Source organism: Atractosteus spatula, chromosome 5, assembly GCF_055471065.1.
Source record: "Atractosteus spatula isolate fAtrSpa1 chromosome 5, fAtrSpa1.hap1, whole genome shotgun sequence".
NCBI lineage: Eukaryota > Metazoa > Chordata > Actinopteri > Semionotiformes > Lepisosteidae > Atractosteus > Atractosteus spatula.
In genome coordinates this window covers 22638136-22644635 of record NC_142710.1, presented here as the reverse complement: position 1 = coordinate 22644635, position 6500 = coordinate 22638136, and the positions used below count along the sequence as shown (strand labels likewise).

At 34.2% G+C, this 6500-nt stretch overlaps 1 long non-coding RNA gene across 1 annotated transcript in view; it reads right to left on the bottom strand.

The window, feature by feature from the left end:
* LOC148834762 (uncharacterized) overlaps window positions 1-6500 on the bottom strand; it is a 30624-nt gene that overhangs the window by 1899 nt on the left and 22225 nt on the right. The gene's annotated exons all lie outside the window — the stretch shown is intronic.

Below are 6500 nucleotides of genomic sequence, written 5' to 3'. Positions count from 1 at the left end.
GCTTAATGTTTTATAAATGTTGATCTTTCTTTCATGAAAAATGTATTTTACACAAAAAATACCCTTTACAAGACCACTGCTCTATGAACTCCCACAATTAACAGACTAAAGCTTTATTACATGGGCAGTCAATTTATATACTGAACATTAAATGTGACTAATTTTTTAGAAAAAAGTATGAGCTTTGGATTTTGAATATTTTTTAACATTTTGATTAATTGACCATTCATGATGTATAAGCACTAAGCCACCTCATCAGAGAAAATTAATTTGATATGCATGATGAAGTCATTTAACATGTTTATTTGAATCCTGGCAGAAATCTAGGATTAAAAAAACTAAGGATCCTCATGAAAGTTACCATCATATTGGGCCTTTGATGTACATCTTTATCTTCCGCATGTAGCAAGAGCTTTCTTGTGAGGCATGTGAGATATTCAGTCGAATATGAGAGTATTGCAAATGATGGTCACCTTGCCAGATATGAGCCCCGTCAAAAAATATGGGATAAACTGGGATGACTTGTGGCATCTAGGGCTCGGAGACCATTGTCTAAGCTTTATGATGGGATGCCATATGACATTGTCAGCCAAATGGTGCCAAGTATTTATCCCAGATGTATAGCTTGTATTGGTAGTGTGACACATAACAATAGTTGTGACACATGCTGCTGGTCTATGAGTTTTACAATAGATCTCCTGTCGATGATAAATGTTAATGAGCATAATGAATTGCCTATATTATGTAAAAAATGTTAGGGTACCTGCTATGAAAAAGATTCTTTTTCCAGATAACATTTGTGATTTTGTTGCACTTAAAAGTGATCCGTTTCTTTATCTATTATATATTTAGGGGATTGGCTGCCCAGAAAATCATCAACCTTTTTAAGATGGAATGTTTTGCTATTTTTAATGCTCTTCGGATCTTGAGACTTAAGCTTCAGCTATGTGATTTGGTAATAGCCATTCCTAGATTATAAGATTAGCTGTGCCACGTGATTCTAGTCAAGCTATTAAATGAAATGTTTAAACACTGTAGCTCACAGGCATTGCATAATAAGTGCTAAACCAGTTTATGACTTGCTAGTCTCACACCCCTAATTGAAGAATTCCCTTTTAATTTTCCTAATGCTTTTTGACATGAGATGCACCTAGCCACATTGTTTTTCTACATTTTTTAGCTGTTTCATAGTTTTTTCTTATTTTGTTGCTTTCAGGCTTTCAGTCATAACACTCACTTTGAAATACAAATAACTTTGTTATACAGTGAGATGCAAAAAAAAAGTACACCTGCTTAAGATTCTATGGTTTTGCAGATTAAGATATACTGTATCTGATGTTCACTGTCCTCATCAAGTCCCAACAGAAGATAAATCTAACCCCTATGTGACAAATAACATACACCAGTTTTACTTTACTAATTTATTAAAATAATCAGTTACTTTCTTTTCAGCTATCTAAGCCACACATTCAAACAAAAAAAAACCCATCTCTGTGAGTTTCTTTGGTCAGGTAGTGAATTTCAAGCCAAGACTCAACCATGAAGACTCTATTAGTGATCCCCATACAACTCGAGAGAGCTTGAGAAAATCTGCAAAGAAGAATTGGTAAAAATTGCACCAGGCCAGTGTGCAAATTAAGTAGAAGCTTATGAATGTAAGACTTGAGACTAATGCTTTAAGGTACTTCACAAAATATTTATTTCATGGGTCTGAATACTTATGCAATCATCATATTTTATTTTTTATTTTTGCTGACATTTACTGTCAACTGTCTTACCTCTTGATGACTTCAATTTTGGTATTCAGGTTTTGAATAAAATGAGTTTAAAAACACCATGTACATCATGAGAAAACACCCAAAGAAACGTCCAGATTTACTGAAGTGTGAGAGTTCGGATTCTCCCAAGCATATCTTAAATTAATTAGATTTTTAGGGGGCTTCTGTTTAACTATCATTAAAAAAGATTTTTCTTTGAGTTCCATAGAAGCATTGTGTTACATTGAAATCGTCATATGAAGGTTACGTATAACACATCATTTTTTACTTTTCAGGTATAAGGAAACGACTGCAGAGATATCCAATTGGAATGCTAGTGATTTGTATTGTCTGTCCAGATTCTCTTTCACTGTGTTTGAGAGTTGTGTTCTTAATTCAGTGAAAATTCATTTGTCAATTCGTTTGAGCCACTTCGACTTCCTTAATTTAAACTTCTGTGTTATTTTAATGGTACTTTATAGATTATAGTTTGAATGTGATTTTAAATAAGAGGTTGTTGATACCCAATGTCCTGTCTTTTTATGTTATGTTGTTTCTTTTTTCACTTAAATTAAATTTAATTTCCCTCAGTTATTTTTAAGATTAAGAGAATATCACTATCTAGTGCCCCCATGAACCTTTGATGAAGCAGTTAGAAAATGGATGGATAGACATTCTGGTGTTCTTCTTGAGTAAATTCCCCAAGTAAGTTATGTTTATAATCTGTTGGGCCTTGTAAGAAATCCAGCAGCATATCACAACTGTTCCAGTTCTTAGTTTACGAAGCTAAATGTTGCAGTTTATACTTCTTAGAACATTGCCATTAATATTTGTGAACATTGCTATTTTGCATTGATCTCAGTGACAGTTCTACAGATTTTTCTGTTCTAAGGCTGAAGTATTTACCATTGTACATCCTATCAATACCTGGTATATCCTAAAACTCATATAGTCCACATGTGCAATCTCAGCTCAAAAACAGGTAAAAATGTATCAGCACAGCACATTGCTACAATATACCCACAAGTAGTTAAGACAAAGAGAGAAAATCCCTAAAGAGAATGCATTTCAAGCCAAAAAGCTCATCATTAGGTAGAAATTTTTAAAGAACCAAGGAAAATAGTGATTTATATTTTGTATCACACACTCAGCTGTCAATTAGCAAATGCTCAAGTATATTAATGTTTATCCCCAGACATCGTGAATTACTATACTCACCACATTATGTAAGTCAACACTGTCTTTACTATCAGCCTAAATTGGGAATTAAATACAAACCAACAAAGCCCTAGTCAATCTTTTCTCACCATGGCTTCTGCATTCTGTTAAAAAGGAACTACAGTAAATGTCACACGATGATTAGTGCTACTGAAATACCATATCCCTGGAAAAAAGAACATGTTGCAGTGGTGTAGAGAAATGCACATAGCATTAGGCAACCTGAAAAAAAAGAATCAGGTTTGTCAGCTTCTAATGTATTGATGTTGTTCATCTCTCCTTTTAAGAATAGCATAAAAGTGTTTGAAAACATCAGTAACATTTGGTGCTTCAGTATTATATTGTGGCGGCAAGAAGAAAAACATGGGATATAGAAATATGCAGCTGAGAAAGATAAGTTGATGATACCAAGTCATCTTTTCACATAAGAGATTAGTAGTACTGTACCTTTTATAGGTTAATACATTTGAACATTACCATTTTACAAGTTCATATGACACTTTGATGGTTGATTTTGACGTCATAAACCCAGTGTTACTTACAAACTCCAGCACTGTCTGAGGTTTTCACAAATAAAGGGCTTGGAACCACATGTATCAGGAAGTATCTGAGTGCTGCCCAGTGTTATTCAATACCATATGTTGGTAATATCTCATTTTAGTTTTTGTAAAAAAATGATCCGTCTTGTAACATTTTCTAATAACTGTGCTTGCAAAGAACATGCTTTTTCTCAAACTACATGCAAAACATTCACATGGATAAATACTGTATGTAAAGAACTTATTTTATAATTCTGAAAAACATACTGTGTTGAGAAGCAGGCCTATGTGATGAAACAGGACTTAAGTTTAACAGAAGAGCTAGGTGTATATTCCTGCTGTGTTCTACCTCATATTCTTATAAACTCACAAGTTTCTGTTATTTTCAACAAAGTATCATAAGCCCTTTATAAAAAAAATATTTTTCCATATGGTGCCTTAATTGTGACTTGTGTTGCTGCAGTAATTTTGTAAAAAAGCACAATAACAGATAAAACTTTGCTTATTTTTGTTTAGAATGCAACATGCACTTAGATCTTCAGTTTTTTTTATCTTTGTGCCTAAGATAAACTCAGTATGAGTTTTTGTCACATAAGTAGTCTTATGGAAGTCTGGTGGTTAGAGCAACTTTTTTGTGTTAACACTTTCTGATTTCTTCTCCTTAAATAGTTAATTGGGTAAAGTTAACATTTTGTTCCAGATATATTACCTGCATCTATTTATAGATGGCTGTAAAGTCTACACCACTGTGGCTTTAGAAGCTTGCATTTGCCTACCACTGTCATAGTGTCATTGGTGGACTTCCTGAACTTAGCGTTCTGTTCTGTCTGCACTGTTTTTTGCCCTTCAAGTGGAGTTGAAAAGTATAACAATATGGAAAGATCCAGCCCTTTTTAGAAGACAATCAAGAACTATTATACTGTATGATTATGGTCCACTGCAAAAGGCACATTTATTTTTATATGAACCTTAACCATTGGAAAATCATCAGGTTTCCAGGCAAAGTTTAGAATTGACTGACCGAAGCTTAGGCTAGCAACAGCAGAGCTGGAGTGCTCAATGTCCTTGAGCAGCATGATCCCATAAGATTAGAGCTCATAAGAAGATTGTCTTGCTGTACAGTATCTCTGCTAGTTATAGTCTCACATATACACAGTAGAAGTGAAATGATGTCAGATTCATCAGCTGAACTTTCATGCAATATAATCTTATGACACAGAGCAACAAAAAAAAGCATTATTTTTCCATATGTGCCCCATAACATTGTGGATTGTCTCTGAAGAACATTCAAACATAGAAGAAAATTAAATTGTATTTAGTCGCAATAGTTTCATAGTCTTCTATACCAAAACTGTATCTGTTAGAGTACCTATCTGATCTAACTTTCAGACAAAATGTGATGGTGCTTCATGCACTGAAAATTTACACACATATAAAAATGACCAGTTCTGCAATGGCCTAGAGTCCACGGGAAGAGCTGTCAAGTCCTAGAGATTTTTTTAAGAAATTGGGGTACTTAAGATGTTTTTAAAACCTAAAATTATTAACTTCTGGTTCATTCTTTGAAAGGTCTGTTACATTAATATGAATATCTAGGAAAACAGTTATTGAAAACAAACCTTTTTAAACCAGTTCTGAAGAAATGTGATTTAAACCCAGGTTAAATGAAAACTTTGCCCCAACCAACACATGCAGAGGGAGAAAAGCAAAGTTAAATGGTGATGATTAGTAAAGCTGATGTTTTGTTAGTAACAAACAATATGTGTCTGATTCTGTTAATGTAATCTCTTACGTCAACATCAGGCTCCACAAACACTAACCTTTCAAAATGGAGACTGACTTGTTTTGATCAAATTAAGGGGCATTAGACTACATCTGACTAACCGAGTACATCTTGATTAACCGATGTATTTCACAGGGTAAAAAAGAAAATTTTCCTATGTTTATCTTTACTGTGACTGGAAAAAGAATTTCCAATAATAGATGGTTTAGCAATTGTGTCAGGTCTGCATTAAAAGCAGAGGAACACTGCTTCTTTAAAAGAATGCACCGACCATCTGTTTTCTGTGACAAGAGAAGCTACATAGCACCTAATTAAATCTAAGATTAATCTGCTTCTCCTGGGCATCAGAGCTTCATCTCTCTTGGCGTTCTGTTTCCCTTGGGCTGATCACAATAAATTGATCCCCTGATGCCACTCCCAGTATCTCTTTTATTTAAAGGCACTGTATTTTGAAACTGTTACCAATACAATTGAAGATCCAGGCCTTTTAGCTACTATACATTATCTTTTTATGAGGGTTGTCACTACCACCTAGTGATACTAGACCTAACATCAGAAACATCATACTCCGAATTGGAAAGAACCATAAGCAAAGGAAAAAATAAAAAATACCACGTAGGAGCAGCTCAGTGTGTAATTATTGGTAATTGTAGTCATCCTTGCAAGCTGTGGCCATAATTAACTTTAATGAGGCTTGGGCAAAGGGGAGCACAGAACCGATTATACAGCAAAACTGAGCACACATGTTGGAAACAATCTCCCTATATTAAAGACATTCTTAAGATGAAATGAAATACAAGTATGCACATAAAAATACAATATACCCTAATGCAGTTCTTATTGTTACATTCTGTGAAAGACAAAGCAGAATTTTGTGTCTCAGAAAATGTTGGTAAGGAATTATTTAGCATTCCAAGCTAGTAAAATTTCATGATTTTTTACCAGTTGTATCCCACATACTCAATAATCAAAGCCTACCCTATACAATAATTTGAATACATGACTTAAAATCTGTTGTGTTGCACAGTTGCAGATTCGAGGTTCCATCTAGATTTCTGCCTTCATCTCTATTGTATTAATATGTTTTATGTCAATAGAAAGGAACTGAAACATTCAAATTCAAATCGGTTTACTTCAGGCCTGGGAGGGTGGGGGATGGAATGGCTTTAGATAGGTTGAACAATGGAATGAATCATTAGTTTG